The sequence below is a fragment of the Oryx dammah genome, unplaced genomic scaffold, assembly GCF_014754425.2.
Source record: "Oryx dammah isolate SB20612 unplaced genomic scaffold, SCBI_Odam_1.1 HiC_scaffold_19, whole genome shotgun sequence".
NCBI classification, from domain to species: Eukaryota; Metazoa; Chordata; class Mammalia; order Artiodactyla; family Bovidae; genus Oryx; species Oryx dammah.
Window position 1 is genome coordinate 71,674,051 of NW_024070203.1, and position 20,876 is coordinate 71,694,926.

Here is a 20,876-nt window from a genome sequence, read left to right on the forward strand (position 1 = left end):
GTCACTCAGTCATGTCTGAATCTTTGTGACCCCACAGACTGCAGCCTGCCCAGGCTCTTCTGTCCATGGAATTTTCCAAGCAAGAATACTGGAATGGGTTGCCATTTGCTCCTCCAGGAGACCTTCCCAACCCAGGGATCAAACCTGCATCTCCTGCGGTGGCAGGTGGATTCTTACCACTGAACCACTTGGGAAGCCCACAGTTACTATTATTACTATTAAAGCTTCTGCCTGCAATGCAGGAGACCTGGGTTCAATCCCTGGCTCAGGAAGATCCCCTGGAGAAGGAAATGGCAACCCACTCCAGTATTCTTGCCTGGAGAATCCCATGGACGGAGGAGCCTGGTGGGCTACAGTCCATGGGGTCACAAAGAGTTGGACATGACTGAGCAACTTAACTTTCACTTTCACTTTCTTTCACTATAACAAGTGAGTCAAGGCAGGAAAGTTCCAAGTTGGGTGCAACAACTCATGAACCTGGAGTTCTTCTTTGTGCTTTGACACCTAAAATGTGACGTTGATGCCTCCCCTCATGACCTCAAAAAGGCTGTAATGGTTCAAGAGGTCACATGTTCACCAATCATGTTCAGAAAAGAGACAAGGGATGCTTCCTATTTCTTGGAAGAAAAACCTTTTTTCCAAACCCTTATCAGACATTTCTTCAGGTTCCATGGGTCAATATTGAGTTACTTGCCTATATACTAATTGTAAGGAAGACTGAGGAAAGAGTAACTGGTGTTTCCAGTAGTAAGAGAAGGGCTTGTCCAATAAAGCAAGGGAGAGGAAAACTCCTGGAAAGGCCACCCATTATATTCGGGTAGCTCTCCCACTAGAAACTGCTCAGAAAGTGTTGGAGAGCTATCAGTTCCTGTAAAACTGGGCCTTTATTCAGAGGTAGTGAATTTCTAGGAGAAAAAAAACCTACTGTTGGACAACCTGAGGTTGGCATGAGGCGCTTTATAATTTGGAGTCCGTCTTTTCCTTTCTGCCTTTATTAGGAAAAGGCATTAGGAGCCTGAATGGAGGGTGTCACTCACTCCCCTAGCAAGGGATCATTATAACAAGAAGAGAACTCCTTGGGAAATGGCAATTTTTCTAATGGAAGCTCCTGTAAACAGAGCAGACCACTTCCATCACAGCACCCACCTGAGCCCATCACACAGACAGCCATGCAGGGCAGCAGGACCCCAGAGAAGAGGGACTCGGCAGAATTCACCGTTACTGGAGGACAGGGAATGATCAACGTCCAGCAGCTGTGGGAATCCTTATGACGACACCTTTCAATGTCTCTTAGCCTTATAAGCCCCGATGTTCAGAGAAAAAAAATAGTGCCAGCCGCTGATGAAATGGAAGAAGTACATCAGTCTCTAGATGAAAATGTTGTTCTGCCAAGTCATTCCACCGTGGAAATGACTGAATATTGAGGCAGCCTGGTTCAGACAGGTGATTTGAGGAAGCAGACATTGGGGGTTGGATTCCTATGGCTCCAGGGTGAAGTGCTACTCAAGTTTATTTCCACAATACTCACCCTTCAGGGGTGTTTATCAGTGATTAGTCTACAGTCAGGCTGAGTGCATTAATGGAGAGTCTAGACCTCAGGGAGACCCAGGTAAGCAGTCGACTGAATGTGAACCTGAGTGCCAACTACCACTATGTAGGAAGGACTAGTTCTTAACCAGCGAACCTGGCTCTGGTTAAGAACTAAGGCTCCCCTACCAGGTTTTACATCATGTCTCACTTATTAATGACATATGTGTGAACTCTGACCAATTACTTAACCTCTCTAAGCCTTAATATCCTTACATACAAAAAGAAATAATGCTTAGAGTGTTGATGAGAGGATTAAAATAATTACATATGCATTTCTTAGACTAATACCTTGCATATGTAAATATAAGTGACTCATTACTAGAGGGCAGGTGAGAAGACCTATAACTGGTCTGAAATCAAATAATGAATAACTGACTTGATTAAGGTGAGTCAGTTAACCTAAGGACACAATGCAAGCAGATGGGAAATCTTGCGGGGCGGGTACAAGATTTTTGCCCATGATATAAATTAATTTTATTCCATTAATTGGGCTTTTGTAAGGCTACTTACTTCCCTGTGTTGGAGATGAAGGTCAAACATCTATGGAACAATTTGGAACATTTCTGAGATGTGCAGGGCAAAGAAGCTGAGCTGGAAAAGGTTGAATCAGTTGCAGAGTTGACTGCAGTTCCTGCCAACCTGAATGGAGAAAAGGCACGTGTGCACTTTAACCTCCCTGATGTTTTCTTGAGAAACAAGATCTGGGTAATGTAAGGATGCACGTGGAAAGGAGGACAACAAGGATATCTGTGGAACCTGAGGTATTGGAAAGATGAGGCAACCCTGAAAAGGAATGAAGCTCACGAGCTGGGAGGTTGTCAGGGGATCCAAGGCAATTCTAAATCCTGGTTACTTTGTCATGCCCTCAGCCCCTGAAGTCCATAGAATTCTCCTAGTATAATGAGTCAGCATTTTACTGCCTCTCTTTTTACCTCTCCCAGTGTGGCAAACAGCTTCCTGTGGCATCTGGTTTCCACTTACTTATCACTCTGGTTTACTCAAGATGTCTGCTTACTCATCATTTCTCTTGTTCATGATCCTTCATGGCCTTTCTGCACTACAACCTTACTGGCTTCATTCTCTAGGTTTCATTTCAGAAATTCGGATTAATCCAATTTAATCCTCATCATTCTGGTTGAACTATATTCTTGCTCCACACCGCATAGCTTATAGATTGTCCTTGGCCTGATGGCCACATCTGCTCTGGTCAGCCAAGGCCAAGAAGACAAGCCAATATCTTGGCCAAGGTCACATTGTGACAGGAATATATTTGCCTAAAGAACTACCTAGAAGGTTTCTTCAGTGAAGAAGGAAGATGGCCTCTGGTGGAGGACCCTAGACTTTGGAGGCACCCTGAAGCTTGGACTAAACTCTGTAGCAAGTTTCTCAAACTAGAAACTAGAACTAAGTAGGAGGAAATCACCTAAGATCTTTTAAATTCAGAAAAGGCTTGAGTTTGTGTGCAAAAAGGACTTTAGCACTTGACTGAGCATAAAAGTACTTTCAGAAGGCCAGTTACACAGACAAAACCAGACAATACCAAATCAAGTCACCTAGGCACTGGAAGAGAGGAAAACCATAATTTGGTACCAACTTTACATTAGAATAAAGACCTTTGGGAGTTTAGTGAAGCAAGTTGACACTTCTATTGGGATAGGAGATAACAAAGCTATTTTTGTTGTCGTTCAGTTGCTCAGTCCTGTCTGACTCTTTGTGACCCCATGGATTGCAGCACACCAGGCCTCCCTGTCCTTCACCATCTCCTGGAACTTGCTCAAACTCATGTCCACTGAGTTGGTGATGCCATCCAATCATCTCATCCTCTGTCATCCCCTTCTCCTCCTGCCTTTAATCTTTCCCAGCATCAGGGTCTTTTCCAATCAGGTAGCCAAAGTATTGGAGCTTCAGCTTCAGCATCAGTCCTTCCAATGAATACTCTGGGTTGATTTCCTTTAGGATGAACTGGTTTGATCTCCTTGAAATCCAAGGGACTCTCAAGAGTCTTCTCTAACACCACAGTTCAAAATCATCAGTTCTTCAGTGCTCTGCCTTCTTTATGGTCCAAATCTCACATCCATACACGACTACTGGAAAAACCATAGCTTTGACTAGACAGACCTTTGTTGGCAAGTAATGTCCCTGCTTTTTAAAAACACTGTCTAGGTTTATCAAAACTTTTCTTCCAAGGAGCAAGTGTCTTTTAATTTCATGGCTGCAGTCACCATCCACAGCGATTTTGGAGCCCAAGAAAATAAAGTCTGTTGCTGTTTCCATTGTTTCCCCATCTATTTGCCATGATGTGATGGAACTGGATGCCACAATCTTTGTTTTTTGAATGTTGCATTTTAAGCCAGCTTTTTCACTCTCCTCTCTCACCTTCATCAAGAGGCTCTTTAGTTCCTCTTCTCTTTCTGCCATAAGGATGGTGTCATCTGCATATCTGAGGTTATTCAGAGAATTTATTATTATTGAGTCATTTTTCCATATATATTTTTATTGGAGTGTAATTGCTTTATAATGTTGCATTAGTTTCTGCTGTACAATGAAGTGAATCGGCTATATGTACACATATATCCCCTCCCTCCTGGACCTCCCTGCCACCCTACACCCATCCCACTCATTAGATCATCACAGAGCACCGAGTTGAGCTCCCTATGCTGTACAGCAACTTCCCACAAGCTCTCTGTTTTACACGTGGTAGTGTGTATATGTCAGAACTGTTCCCAGTTTGTCCCGCCCTCTCCTTCCCCATCTGTGTCCACAATTCTGTTCCCTGTGTCTGTGTCTCTATTCCTGCACCACTTTTCTAAATGAATGGATAAAGACACTATGGTATATATATATACACAATGGAATATTATTTCATATACCTTACATTTTCTTATTCCTCACTTTTTAATCTTCATGTGTGAAAGTTACAGTCTGCCTTACCAATGCTGAGGGACAGATCAAGGGAAGGGAAGAGAGATACCCGCCCAGGGTGGGAGTCAGCGGGAGAAGGCAAATCTCAGCACCTGTGTCTCTTGTCCTTGAATTTGTTCTGTGGAGATCTTACTTGTTTGGGGTTTTGTTTTATACAGCCAAGTGTGACCTAATGGAGACATGATGACTGAGTGTACTATGTATCTTGGATGGGATCCTGGAACAGAAAAAAGGCACTAGGTAAAAACAAAGTAAAATCCAAACAAGCTATGGATTTTAATTAATAATGTATCCATATCAGTTCATTGGCTTCTCTGGTGGTCAGATGGTAAAGAATCTGCCTGCAATGCAGGAGACCTGGGTTTGATCCCTGGGTTGGGAAGATCCCCTGGAAAAGAAAAAGGCTACCCTCTCTGGTATCCTTGCCTGGAGAATCCCATGGACAGAGGAGCCTGGTGGGCTACAGTTCATGTGGTTGAAAAGAGTCGGGCATGACTTAGTGACTAACACACACTGGTTGGTTCATAATTGTAACAAATGCACCATGTTAATGTCAGATGTTAATAAAAGGGGAAACATGGTGTGGGGTAGGGAGAGGCATATGAGAACTTCCTGCTTAAACTCATTGCTCAATTTTATGCAATTCCAAGACTGTTCTAAAAAATAAAGTCTCTCTCTCTCTCTCTCTATATATATATATATATATATATATATATATACATGTTGTTTTTGGAGAGGAAATGTCAATCCACTCCAGCACTCTTGCCTGGAAAATCCCATGGATGGAGGAGCCTGATGGGCTACAGTCCATGGGGTCGCAAAGAGTAGGACACGACTGAGTGACTTCACTATTACTATTTATATATTTAAAGACCCATTTCTAGCCTAATTTAGACACTTTTGTTCACTTGAATGGTGAGTGATTTAAGACACTGCAAATACTCCTATATGAGGATAAAAAATGAATTATATAATGAGAAGAGGACTGTTAGAGAAAACATTAAGATCATCATTTGTTGGACCACCATTTGACCTCATCAACCATCAGTATTCAAACTGTCATACTTCATTCTTCAAAGTGCAACCTTAACTTACTAACAGAAAAACTTAATCAGGAGAAACAGCAGGCTGTAATTCTAATGCCATGACTCTGCACTTCAAATCCTCATGTGGGCTACTTAACTCAGGGAAAAAAAAGAATAGAAAGTGTCAAACAGGTGGTACCTGATGGAGGGCTGGAACAGGACAGTGAGTTCCTCATAATGAGAAAACCTCTAACAAGAGCTATTTCAGATATAATCAGCTCAGGAAAGAAACTCAGCAGAACAGAATGAACATTCTAATTCAATTTATATTATTATATTGATGATGCACTTATATAGTGCTTTTTGTAGCCAAGGCTGTCAAGCACATCAGGCTAAGTTCTGCACAACAAAATTCAGATTATTGAAAAGAGAACTGCCCTGTAAAATTCCTCACCTTCAAAAGTCTTTCAGGAAACACACATAAAAACAGATATTTTGGGGTAGATATGACTTAGGAATTGCAGCTGCCTCAGGAGAATGTTTATCAAGATTTTACTTCTGGTGTTTTCCAGCTTGCTCTTGAGAGAAAACAGCCGCCCCAGTTTCCTAGTCGTTGCGGCCAAGGATGAAAAAGTAAAAGCTTTGCTGGGTGTACAACATGCTGGTGAGTCTCTCATGGGGCCATGGACGATGGTGAAGTGATGGCAGCCCAGGCAGAGTCCACTAGGGTTGCCCTATCCTTTTGCTTGTTTCCAAGGATGCTTTTCTGTCTTTATCAAGGTTATCACAATGAATATAAAGTATCTCCAATCCTGGCTTAAGAGGCAATCTTAGTTAAGAAGTAAAACAGAAAATTCACAGAAGTTTTAAAAGTCATAAATGGAAGAGTCAGACCAGGCAGGAATGGGAACTGGAGGGGCCGAAAGCAAAGCTTCGCCTTCCATTCCACAGCGGGTCCCTCGGCCTCACCTCTGTTCCCCTCTGGCGTCTGCCTTCCACCCGTTCCCTCTCTGCAAACTGCCTTTCAAACCTATTCTGGGCCTCTCCGCTCTGCCACAGTTCAGTTTACGAGTGGCTTTGGCTGGTCCCAGTGCTAACTCTGGATTCTACCCTGCGTGGCTTTTCGGTTTGGCACTCACTCTGTGGCTCTGTCTTTCAGTGTCTCAGCTCCAGGGCCCCAGGGGGAATGTCCGGGATGGATGGGCTCCGTCCACCTCTTTCAGAGACTGAGGGTAAGAAGAAGGTAGTGGGGAGAGTGGGATGTCTAGGAATGAAATGTGAGATGGCAGGAATTGACTTATGGGTGTCAAGAGTGTCCCCATCTCCCCTTTAAAACTCAATTTATATTATTATGCTATTAACTTGTACTCCTTATAGAAAAATAGACAACCAAGATAGTCAAACATACCTTTAAATACTTCCAATCCCAAATGGGCCTCCCTGGTGGCTCCGTGGTAAAGAATCCGCCTACCAATGCAGGAGACTCAAGTTAAATCCCTGGGTCTGGAGGGTCCCCTAGAGTAGGAAATGGCAACCTGCCCCAGTATTCTTGCCTGGAGAATTCCATGGCCAGAGGAGGCTGGTGGGCTACAGTCCATGGGGTCACAAAGAGTCAGACATGACTTCGTAACCAAACAACAACAACAACAAAAATTCCAAATAGAACTATTGCAAACATTTTGGCACAAGTTTTCAGAATTTTAAAAATGCTGTATTTATATGTATGAATTCATATACATGTTAATATTTTTAATGAAAACAAGATCACTTTATACATACTACTTTAAAATCTTCTTTTTCAGTTAAAATTATATATGAGTATGTTGAATATATATCCACGCCCATGAACATAAATCAATAAATATCAGGGTTAACTGCGGCATGATATTCACTGGATATGCCATAATGCAGACAGGAATCTCCCATTGATACTTCAGTGATTTCAATTTCTTTCTTCTTATTAACAGTATATACACATGTCTGCACAATGTTCTGAAATTTTCCTGAAACTTTGAAATATAAATACTTTCAAGTAGATTTGCTTGGGTAGAAGACATAGGACATATGACCAGAGTATTTTGCACAAATGTGGTTCCGATATACATTTCCATGGGTACTCTTTGGAGAAGGAAATGGCAATCCACTCCAGTATTCTTGCCTGGAGAATCTGCATGGACAGAGGAGCCTGGCGGGCTTCAGTCCATGGGGTCGCACAGAGTCGGACACCACTGAAGCAACTTAGCACTCATGCATGGGGACTCAATCTATATGATGGAGGACCAGTTTCTCCATATCCTGAGTATTATCATTCTCTTTACCTCCGTTTCTTCTTAACTGACGTATTTTTCCCCTAATTTGCCATCCATATGGCAACTCCTTCTATAATAATTTAGGTTAAAGGTCCTTTAGACCAAAGGTACCACATCTAACTCTCCTTGGCTAGATGTTTCATTTGGGAGAGCACTGTTTTTAGCTTGATCTTCCTCTTTCTCACTGTCTTTATGATTTGCTAAAATATTTGTATTGACCACCTGCCTTTCCTTTATTGGCTTGCTTTCTTTATTAAAATCCAGACGTATAGTTTTCTTTCTCTATTTAAAGCTGTCAAATATACCATTACCAGGTTTAGCCCAGGATATTTACTGAATATTCATCTTTGGTCAAATAGCACGGGCATATCTGCTGAAAGAAACTGACAGCCTGAGGGTCTTATACTGAATAAGGCTTTGCCGTGATGGTATCTGCTTTTTGTCTAGGGGAAACACATTCATTCCCCTACCCATTCATTTATTTATTCATTTATCCATTCGTATTTCCCAAGGAGAATTAAGTTATAAATCTCCAGACTTTCTTAGGGAAGACTTTTTGATTGAGTCCTCTTTAGATAAATCTTTTAATATTACATACTTTACCAACAAGGACAAATGAGAAACAGGTAAGCATGCAACAAATTCATGTGATCAATGATAAAATATTTTAATTATTTTTAATAAAAATAAAACAAATCCAGAAAGATAAAAAGCCCAAAAGAATCATCTGTAACTATATAATTCAAAGGTAATCAACAGGAGAGTCACGTTTTATTTCTGGTTTCTGGATGTTTGCTGTTTTTGCTGTTGTTGTTTAGTCACTAAGTCATATCTGATTCTTTGTGACCCCATGGAGTGCAGCACACCAGACATCCCTGTCTTTCAATACCTCCCGGAGCTTGCTCAAGCTTATGTTCATTGAGTGGGTGATACCATCCAACCATCTCATCTTCTGTTGTTCCCTTCTCCTCCTGCCTTCAATCTTTCCCAGCATCAGGGTCTTTTCCAATGAGTCAGTTCTTCACATCAGGTGGCCAAAATATTGGAGCTTCAGCCTCAGCATCAGTCTTTCCAATGAATATTCAAGGTTGATTTCCTTTAAGATTGACTGGTTTGATCTCCTTGCTCTCTAAGGGACTCTGAAGAGTCTTCTCCAGCACCACAATTCAAAGGCATCATTCTTCAATGCTCAGCTTTCTTTATGGTCCAACTCTGAATCTTCATCTTCAACTTAATCCTGAAGAATAGCTGCCAAAGAATCACTTCCAAAGGCCTTCAGGATGCAATTGAAAACACCTTTAAACTGGTTGTTTATACAAAATTATAACCACTAGGATGCAACAACGGTGGACATCTGGACAGTGTTAGAGAACGGGGCGGGGGAGGGAAGAAGGAAGGAAGGGAGAAGAGAGAGGGAAAGGAAATAAGGTAAGATCAGGGAGAGATGGAGAGGACATAAATGGAAAAAATTATCCACAAAAGAATGAAAACGGCTGGTGATTTATAAAAGCAGAGGAAACAACATAGAAGAAGGAGAGGCAAGGAACCAACATCAGAGCAAATCCTTGTATAATCAGGGTTCTTTTAAAGGTTGCAAGTGATAAAAACTCGACGTGAAGTAGGATGCACAAAAAGTGAAAGATTATTTAGACACATACTGGTGTGTTTCTAGCAACCAATGAAAAGATTAAACAAACAAATCCATGCAGAGTTAAGCTGTGCCTCCCAAGCAGTGGGAACCAGGGACTCAAACCCACTAGGATTCTTTTAGCGCACCTCTTATCCTTCCTTTTCTCGGTGTACCCTACCCCACTGCAGACCCTCTCATGTAATAGAAAACACAGCAGCCCCAGATTGGCAGGCTTCCTACCCCAAGTCTCCCACAACCTGAGAGAAATTCATTCTTTTTTCCTCAATTCCAGTTAGGAAAATCCCAGGAGTTATTTTTTGAGTTGCTCATTTTGGATAATTTGTACACATCTGAACCAAGCAGCTGTGTTGAGACGGATGATATTAGCTAAGAACGTGGTGTCTCCCTCTAGAACCATGTAGCTAGAATGGGAGGAAAGGCAACTCCCAAGAGCCTGCATGCTAAGTCACTCAATAGTGTCCAACTGTTAGACCCACTGGGCTGTAGCCACCAGGCTCCTCTGTCCATGGAATTTGTCAGGCAAGAACACTGGAGTGGGTTGCCATTTTCTTCTCCAGGGGATCTTCCTGGTCCAGGGATTGGACTCGTACCTTGTACATCTCATGCACTACTGGTCTGGCTCACTCATGAACTATAATAATAGGGGATTAGTTTCAAAAGTTCTGAGCGTTGTGCAAAGCTCTTGAACAAGAAAACACATATGGTAGCTCAAATTTTTAGTTTTTTAAGTTTTAGTTTTTTGTATATCTCATGCACAGCAGGCAGATTTTTTATCTGCTGAGCCATGCTTTTGTGATAAGTTGCTTCAGTCGTGTCTGACTCTGTGTGACCCTATGGACTGCAGCTTGCCAGACTTTTCTGTCCATGGGATTCTCTAGGCAAGAATACTAGAGTAGGTTGCCACGGCCCTCCTTCAGGGGGTCTTCTGGACCCAGGGACCAAACCCACATCTCTTAGGTCTTTTGTATTGACAGGTGGGTTTTCTACCACTAGCGCCACCTGAGTCATCAGGGAAGCCAATTTCCAAGAGCGGGGTTATTTCCAGAAGGCTCTGGACAAGCTAGAGATGCTACTGTTCTCAGAGCATCGGGATTTCAAACCATTTGGAAGCAGTTTGAGAGATAAGAGCAGATCACAGTAGCTTCTTGTTTCCCAAGAAAGTGTAAAACAAGCAGGCTCCTCCATGGTTTATCCCACCAGTGTCTGATTTGGGGGTTCCATTCAATGCCTGACAGTAGCCTCCACAATGCTGGCATAGTTTCAAGAAATATTGAGCACCCACAAAGATGGGTTCCTCCAAGACCAATGCAAGGGTTTTCTTTTTTCTTCTTCTTTTTTTTTTTTTTTTGTAGCTGATTAACAACGTTGTGATAGTTTCGGGTGGGCAGCAAGGGGACACAGCCATCCATACACATGTATCCATCCTGCCCCAAACGCCCCTCCTATCCAGGCTGCCACGTAACTTGGTGCAGAGTTCCCTGTGCTATACAGTAGGTGCTCATTAATTACTGCTGAATACTCAGTAGTGTATATATGTCATCCCAAGCTCCCAGTTCATCCCACTCCACAGTTCCCCTCAACAAATGGGCAAGAAGATCGAAATGGACATTGCACCAAAGAAGACATACAGATAGCCAAGAGGCACATGGAAAGATGCTCCGTTATCAAGAAATGTAAATCAAACCTACAACGAGGTATCACCTCACACCAGGCAGAATGGCCATCACGAAAAAGTCTACAAATGACAAATGGTGGAGAGGAGGTGGAGAAAAGGGAATCCTCTTACACTGTTGGTGGGAATGTAAATTGATACAGCCACTATGGAGAACAGTATGGAGTTTCCTTAAAAAAACTAAAAATTTGAGCTACTTTATGTGTTTTCTTGTTCAAGAGCTTTGCACAACGCTCAGAACTTTTGAAACTAATCCCCTATTATTATAGTTCATGAGTGAGCCAGACCAGTAGAGGGCATCAGTGAGCCAGACCAGTAGAGGGCATCAGTGAGGCATGGAGGGTTGGGGGACGGGCACCATGGTTGCTTGGTAACTCCCTTGTGTTGAGCTTAAGCCAAAGCCCCAGGGACTGAGTCACGAAGAGATGGGAGAAGGGCTAGGGAGTCAGGGTAACTTGGGAGAGGAAGGGAACCAGCCTGTGAGTCAGGTCTTCACTGGAAGCCCTGGCTTTTGGTGGCATGACTCCAGGAGTACTTCATTTATCCTCAGAAAATGCCACGTGCCCGGGTTTTGTTTTTTTTTGTTTCTTCTTCCTTTTTTCTCCATCTCAGACTAGGCTTTTGTTTCCCCCTTCATTTATCTGGTATTCTTTGAGTGAGAAAAGTAAGAGTTTGCTTCAAGGACATTCCAAAGGTCTCTATTATCCAACTTAAAAAAAAAAAACAAAAAAAAAAAACAGGCAATCACTGTAGTCCATCTGTCTTGCTGAATTATAAACTCCAGGAGAGCCAGGGATTTGTTTGATATCATCTGTACTACTCTCTCTTCTACCTTCCAGGTTCTTGGGGAAGTGTGGCTAGGAAGGTTCTGTAAATATTTGTTCAAGTGAATCAACATATATAATCATAATACTTTGACTTGGTAACAATGCCTACAATTAAAGGAGACTTATAGCACATACTCTATAGAAGATTTTTCTAGTTCAGCCTTTCTGTTTTTAAATCTTATTCAATTCACTTCAGCCAATGTTTATTGAAGGACTTAAACTCTATACAAATCATCGTGCTAGACACCCACAGCATAGGTTCAGTGAAATTATTGCTTACTGCTCCAAAAGGACGGATGTTCATAAAGAAATGTTAGACTGCTACAGAAATAAGGAGCAGGCAGACTAAAATGCAACCACTACTTGCTGTCAGGATGTGGGGGATGAAGCTGACAACCCCAAGCTGGCTACAGATTCCAGCCCCCTTCAGTGACTCTTATATCAGGAAACCCAACAGGCTAAACCCAGCATTTTGCTGCTGCTGTTGTTGCTGTTTTAAGAACAAGCTGGTGAGTCAGAAGGGCCAAGTTTTTTTTTTTTCCTCCAGAGTGTTCTCCAGAGGAGGGCATGGAGAGTTACTCCATATGAAGAGTCACAATTATTCTGGAGCCACTGAGTTGTATTAACTAGATTATTCAGGAACCATTTTGCAGACCACTTAAAACTCTGACGCACTTAATTGCACATTTGGACAGTTAACAGTACCGTCTAGTTTTGTTTTGTTTTCCTTATGTCATTCCCTTTGGGGGAGTTGAAACGTTCTTTTTTCATTTGGCCAAAGCCAGTTTTGTTTTGTTTTTTCAGCTCAATGTCTATGCATTGCCAAAGAGGGAGTGTTTTTCCTTCTCTCCAGACAGGAGGCTCCCAACATTGAAAACATTTCAGGGGAAAAGTAACAAAGGCAATTCAAACAAGAAGCCTAAAGATCCCAGGCCATCCAGCTCCAGAAATGACATAAGATTGAATTTTTGCTTCTTAGTCATCCTGGAAATAAATGAGTATGACACAGCTATGACAATCAGAGGAAAGATAGAATATTCAATAGACCTATCACAGGCCTTTCATCACCCTGATGGATGTGGGACTTAGGGAACAGTCAACAGAATGGTAAGTCTGACCACTTCTCACTTTGACCAAGTCCAAGACGTGGTCACCATGATGATACTAAAAGTGCATTTTTATTCCCATTTCCTGCAAATAGAAGCCACTATGTGTCTTTCCTTATTGTTCCTCCAAACATATCCTCTATCTACGATATTCTTAAATAGGAAGGCTTTAGCATCTTTGGTCACAGGAAATAATTTTGAAATGTGGCTAATTACATTAAAATCAGTTCTACTGATGAACTTATTTTTTTGCTAACTGTGTGCTAATAACCATTTAAAATTAGATATAAAATAGCCCATTGAAAAAATGGAGTAAAACTTTGTAACATGATGGCTGTATATAGTTCACAGTTCAGTGTTTCCAATCAAAACAGTATTAAAATCCAAAATCTTAATTTATGCTTCTTACTTTGTACAATGCCTGGCTTTGTTGGCATTTGCTTGCCTGGATTTTATTTTTATCAACTCCTCATCATCTGAATAGTTATTTACTTTTCAAGTTTGATCATAAAAGAAATTCTTTGAAATATGGCAGTGAGTCATTTAACAAAACCGGCCTTTCACATACTTAAAGGAAGATTGTTATGCGTTTGGCTCTGGTTATCAAATCAAAGCAGGTTATGTGCTAAGTTGCTTTAGTCATGTCCAACTCTTTGCAACCCTATTGATGGCAGCCTGCCAGGCTCACTGTCCATGGGATTTCCCAGACAAGAATACTGAAGTGACTTGCCATTTCCTTCTCCAGGGGATATTCCCGACCCAGGGATCGAACCCAAGTCTCCTGTGTTTCCTGCATTGCAGATAGATTCCTTAGTACTGAGCCACCAGAGAGGCCCCCCAAAACAGGATATAGCTCTAACCAATACAATAATGATGGTATCCCATCCTAATTATGAGACCCAGGAATACAATCATCTATCATAGAAACTTGTAATAATTTTTCTCAGTACTTGCTGCTGCCGCTGCTGCTGCTGCCGCTACTGCTGCTGCTGCTAAGTCACTTCAGTTGTGTCAGACTCTGTGTGACCCCATAGACAGCAGCCCACCAGGCTCCCATCCCTGGGATTCTCCAGGCAAGAACACTGGAGTGGGTTTCCATTTCCTTCTCCAATGCATGAAAGTGAAAAGTGAAAGTGAAGTCACTGAGTTGTGTCCAACTCTCAGCGACCCCATGGACTGCAGCCTACCAGGCTCCTCCATCCATGGGATTTTCCAGGCAAGAGTACTGGAGTGGGGTGCCATTGCCTTCTCAGTACTTACTTTTTGTTAATTTGGCTACAAATGAAGTGTGCTTAATTTAGCCCTAAACTCAGCAAGAACAGCTGATTCATAGCCTTTATTCAGTTCAGTTCAGTTCAGTTCAGTCGCTCAGTCGTGTCCGACTCTTTGCAACCCCATGAACTGCAGCACGCCAGGCCTCCCTGTCCATCACCAACTCCCGGAGTTCACTCAGACTCGCGTCCTTCGAGTCAGTGATGCCATCCAGCCATCTCATCCTCTGTCGTCCCCTTCTCCTCCTGCCCCCAATCTCTCCCAGCATCAAAGTCTTTTCCAATGAGTCAACTCTTCACATGAGGTGGCCAAAGTACTGGAGCTTCAGCTTTAGCATCATCCCTTCCAAAGAAATCCCAGGGTTGATCTCCTTCAGAATGAACTGGTTGGATCTCCTTGCAGTCCAAGGGACTCCCAAAAGGCTTCTCCAACACCACAGTTCAAAAGCATCAATTCTTCGGCGCTCAGCCTTCTTCACAGTCCAACTCTCACATCCATACATGACTACTGGAAAAACCATAGCCTTGACTAGACGGACCTTAGTCAGCAGAGTAATGTCTCTGTTTTTGAATATGCTGTCTAGGTTGGTCATAACTTTTCTTCCAAGGAGTAAGTGTCTTTTAATTTCATGGCTGCATTCACCATCTGCAGTGATTTTGGAGCCCTTTATAGGCAACATAAAAGATTTCTGATCCATATACAGCAAACAATAAAAGAATGCAATCCTCTTGTGACTTTGCTTACTCATGGATTCAGTGTTTCTCTAGCATTCACCAGTGATCATTACCATTTCCTGGACAGAACAAAATGCCAATAACTTGGATGCAGCAACTTCACAGGAACATATGAAAGACATGCAACATGGAAAACTTATGAAAGAGCCAACTCCCAGTGAGAACACATGTTAAAATATGGTAAATATGGAATATAATAAAAACTGAAATCTGTGAATAGTAATAAATCTAGTATTTTTTGACAGCTTACCATTTTCTATCTTCTCAACAATCCTTTAAGTCTTATCATCCTTATTTTATAGACAAGATAACTGAAAAATAGAGTTTGTGTAACGGTCTTAATATTTTATAGCTAGAAGGAAATGCAGGGCTTCCCAAGTGGCAGTGGTAGAGAGCCTGCCCATCAGTGCAGGAGATGCAAGAGATGTTAGTTTCGATCCCTGGGTCAGGAAGAGCTCTTGGAGAAGGAAATGACAATCCACTCCAGTATTCTTGCCTGGAAAATTCCATGGACAGGGGGGCTTGCGGGCTGCAGTCCATGGGGTCACAGGGTCGGACACAACTGAGCACACACGCACACACACCCCCACATTAGTGGATGAAGCTGGGACTTATACCCGGCAGCCTGCCTCCAGAAGCCAGGCTCTTAACCATTGCGTTACGCTGATGAAGAGTCTACCCCAAAATGAAGCTGTATGCATGTTGCTTTCCACGGAATTTGATATTCTCTAATCCAGCTGCCTCAGGTGACCCCAAAAATTCCCTACAAGACTTGAAAATGATTATACTGGTATGACTGGGGTATGTGTAGTAATATAATCTTTTAAAAATTCTTTGTTTGTGGTTTTTCTTGTTGCTTGCTTTTCACCCCTTGCTTTTATCTGGTGTTATTTTTATAAAATACCTGTGCTGGTGGCCTATTTAATTAGTGAAAGAGTGACATGCTTTCATGATTAGTGCAGTAGTCTTGGTCTCTTTTATGCTGTACAGGTGTGTAATCAATGCACCTTTTAAATTCTATGGAATGTGGTCCTCCTTCTAATTGCAGTAAATTGGTCGCACTAATCACTTTGAGTTGTTGGCCAACATAGTTATAGATTTCTACCAGGTGTTCTACCGGAAGATAATTGCTTAACAGTACAAAGTATTTCAACAGTGCTGAATGTAAAACAAATCCAAGGGTAATTCCAAAAGCTGGCTTCCTAATTCATTCATTCATTTATTCATTCATTCACTTTTTAAAAATGCATTATTGTGCATTCTGTGTGTGCCAGCCATTGAACTAAAGATCAGGAAAACAAAAGGCATGATATTCACTCCCTTCCCTGCCTTCAAGAATCTCACAATTTAATGGACAGTATAATGAAATAAAGTATTATATGACCCATGAGAAAACAGGGATATTTGAAAATTTCTAAAAGAACCCAAAGGAGTGAATGACGGACTCTGCTTTGGAATTATAAACTCAGAGTCAAAAAGGAGACGACACTTGAGCTAAGTCTTGAATAACACGCAGGAATTTGCCAGTTGTTTCTGTTGCAGCTCCCGGAAACATCAGTACATGTTATGTGGTTGACACACGCAGTGCAGAGCAGGGGAAGGGCTAGAGAGGAGGCTGTGTGGTAGAGTGGATTTATATTGTGAAGGATCCTTTATCTTAGGAGAAGGAAAACTTGTTCTTAGGAACAATGAAGAAACACAAAAAAGTTTTAATGAGATAAAATATGTAGCACATGGCCTCATAATTTTCTGAGTACAAGTCTATCTCCCTCAGTAGACTTGTCACAAGAGCCTTCCCATCATAGGTGCTCCATATAGTCAAGTGAATCCTGAATGGTTGGATTAATAAATTGATGGGGATTTTTTTTTAAAGATAACTTGGTCAGCCATGCAAGACATGGCTTTGATTAGGGTCAGAGAGAAGGCAAGGAGATCATTCAGAAAACTCGTGTTTCTGCAGCTGTGACATAATGAGACTGAACAAAGCTATGATGATGAGAAGCAACATGCCAAGCCACCATTGTAGTGAAATGGACCACTAGCCACTCTAATGAATGACCTTCATGAGGATACACTTCAGGCCTGGAAAAATACCGTGCCAATCACCAAGCTTGGAGCACTCGCTTGTTCTGCCACCACCTCCTTATTATCCCATAATCTTGTTTGGGGCCGATGCTGGCAAACTCTTCATAAGTAAGTGATGCTAACAGGTCTTCCATGAACTTAAAACTATTTCCTTGGTAACCCACATTTTCAGCAAACACTTTAGGTTACAATCACATTGCTTTAATGTGAAGTCTATCTGAGCAGTCAAAAATTCAAACTATGTCTTTTCCTGGTCTAACAACAGCAACCTCCAGCATCAGCAAGATTCTGCGGCTTCAGTTGGAACAGTAATACTAAGCCGAAAGGCTTATACATAAGAGAGGGGCTGAGATTTGACAACACATGGAGAATGTGGGGAGAAAATATAGTGAGGGCTTGGCGCACATTTAAGTACCATGCTTTATAGCCAGAGCAGGAACCTCGATGGCCCAAAGAGCTAAGGGATAAACAGAACTGTTGCAAAGAAAGTGCTCTGAGAATGTAATAGACCAATATTAAAAACCATTACAGAAGGGAAACTACCCTTTTACCACAATACCATTAGCACTGTCTGTTTATACAGATGGATAGAAATTGTTCTTCACCTGATTCTTGGAGACACCTTTTGAAACAAAAGCGGTAGAAACATATATTTAAGCTATGCTACTTTCACTCCCTCAAGTTCTTCTTACGGACTCAAATTGTTCTTTTCCTTTCTAAACTCAAGCCAGAAGTACAGACAACTCCTTTTCCTCATTTCCTGTGTCGCCCACCATCTTTAGAAGCTCGAAGGGCCTCTCAGTTATACCATTACCAGCTAGCTTGCCAGTGACGAGTGAAAATTATGAGTGGAAGAAATCAAATGCTAAGAGGTGAATGTCTTTCCATTTTAGGCACAAACATGATTAATTCTCACAGCGCATACTCATAAACAAAAGCACGATCAATATTAGACTGCTATGTTGAGACAGAGGCAAATGACATTGGAAAAACCATCAAACTTTGAACAGAAAGAAGAAACCAAGAGCTGGTCTTAGAGGGATAGGATGAGTTTGGCCTCAGGCAATGCTGCTTTTGAAGGAAGGAAAATACCCACATCTTGGTAAACTGTCTTTCCTCATCCTCTATTTCATTTTAGATAAGAGTTTAACAAAATACAGAATAAAAATTATAATGCCTTCCTGTTTTCAGTCTGCATTTTAAGAAATTAAATAAACAAGAGTACTAAAAAATAATTTCATACAAAATTGAGATTTTTATAAAGAACTCTCCTGACAAAAGTTTCCATTTCATCACTTGTTCTTAAGGTCTCTACAGCTTGATATTTCCCTCATCAGAACCACACTCTTCAAGATTCACAGGAAACAAGACATTTTCATGTGTAAAACCTAAAACTCACCAACCAGAATGTACACACCATGACAATTACAACAGCTCCTTAAGTTGGGGAATAAAAACAGGACTGTACATCTGTTCTAACTGGCATTTCCATCTCAGCTGCCTCATTTCTGGGACCTGACTCATTGTGCTCTGCAGCAGGTTTCCATGCCAGGGCTTGAGCCAGGGTGACACCACGTAACCTTTCTCTCCATGGAATCAGCAGCCCGTTCATTTGAATAGCTGTCCAGAAATAGGTTCAGAGATTTTCTTGCGAACACCCAGCAGGAAAGCATATTGTTTCCATTTGCTTGTTAGCATCAAACCATAATGATGCCTTTAATTATTTGGGAGAAAAGGGTCACATTCACGGACTCACATGCTGGCTTATTAGTTTTTTGTTTTACCAATGAATCAGTTGATATGCAGATATTGCTTCATTTGAGCACCTGTATGTCAATAAAGTACTTTAAAAAATACCAAATATTCATACAAATCATCTCTCTCCTTCACAAACACATACAACACACACTCAAATGTTCTGAGTATCTGTTTATGCATGTGTTTTAAAAAACAGACTTATTTTTGACTGAGATCAAGGAGCGATATTCTGATAAAGATGTCAAACAGGTGGTGGGATGTTGGCTCTGCAGTTAAGGAGGGAGGCACAATATGGGATAGAAAGAAGGCATAGAATTAACAATTGAAGATTGTCAGAGAATAAAATCACAAATGGAAGGGAAAAGTGCCTTTGTGAGTGTCACTATTCTAAATTTTACATTTATTTCATAGAAACAAACTGAGTTACTAATGTAGTGAGCATTCCTTTTTGGCTTTTGGTTCTTTGGGGGAGGGGCAGTGGTTTGTTTTTGTTTTTGCCTGGTCAGCATCCAACCTCACTTAGGGTTGCTGCTGCTGCTGCTAAGTCGCTTCAGTCATGTCTGACTCTGCGACCCCATAGACGGCAGCCCACCAGGCTCCGCCGTCCCTGGGATTCTCCAGGCAAGAACACTGGAGTGGGTTGCCATTTCCTTCTCCAATGCATGAAAGTGAAAAGTGAAAGTTAGGTGAGATAATGCCTCACTTTTCTGGGTGAGGACACCTACAATTAATTGGTCCCAAGAAAAATCAGTCCAAAGACTTCTGTTATCAGGAGAGATGATCCACTTCCAGTTGCTAAGCTAGAAGACCGTGAGCCTGAAGCTGTTATTCAGTCTTATCTTCTCCACCTTCTGGGGAGAGCTAGCCATGAGATCATGTTAACACAGGAGAAAAAAACACAGAGAGGCAGAGGGATGGCTTCCTGCTATCATCTTTTGGTCTATTTGATCACGGTGTGCCTGAAGCTAAACCACTCTGAAGCTATTCACTCTATATGTGAAAAAGAAGAATGAAGAATTTGTCACTACTACTGGTTTATGTTACTAAGCCAGAAATAATCCTAGTTAATATTTTGGTGTTTTTCCTTATCGTTTACATATATGCATACATACACCTTGGTGGCTAAGCAGTAAAGAATCTGCTTGTGATACAGGAAATGCAGATTCCATCCCTGAGTCAGGAAGATCCCCTGGAGAAAGGGAATGGCTACCTACTCCAGTATTCTTGCCTGGAGAATCCCATGGACAGAGGAGCCTGGCAGGCTACAGTCCATGGAAGTTAGACACAACTTAGTGACTAAACTGCTGTACATACAACTATATATTTGTTTATATAACATATGGTCTCAAAATTATATTATGAACATTTCCCATACATTTACAAAATTATTGGAAATATGGTTTTAGTAATTGCATTAAACTTTATCATTTGAATGCTTCAGAATGCATTTAATCTCTTAGCAACAATTATAGTCGAAAATATTTATTGAACACATACTATGTACAGGGCACCAGTGCTAACCTCTGAAGGGATAGAGCAGAAGATGTTGTAGATACGGCAGGCATGGCGCTTATAATCTCTTCTTGTTGAACATTTGGACCATTTGCAATGTCTTACTATTTTAAGAAACAATGTGGTGGACATCTTTTACAAAAATCTTTCTAGAAGTTTTATAAATAATTATTAAATAAGTCAGTAAGAAATATAGCTTTATCACAAATATATACTATCATATGAGTGCCATACACAAATATACATATACAAAGTAATGAAATAAAAATCTTTTAAAATAATACTGCTTCCCTGGTGGCTCAGATGGTAAAGAATATGCATGCAATACAGGCGACCCAGGTTTGATCCCTGGGTTGGGAAGATCCCCTGGAGAAGGGAACGGCTACCCACTCCAGTATTCTTGCCTGGAGAAT

The 20,876-nt window shown here is 41.5% G+C and overlaps 1 long non-coding RNA gene across 1 annotated transcript; it reads left to right on the forward strand.

Moving 5' to 3' along the window:
• The first annotated feature begins 12,380 nt into the window (after positions 1–12,380).
• On the forward strand, positions 12,381–15,352 carry LOC120878954. The gene is made up of 2 exons (XR_005724677.1): positions 12,381–13,103; positions 15,142–15,352. It is a non-coding gene; the product is annotated as an uncharacterized LOC120878954 (long non-coding RNA).
• Positions 15,353–20,876: the final 5,524 nt, after the last annotated feature.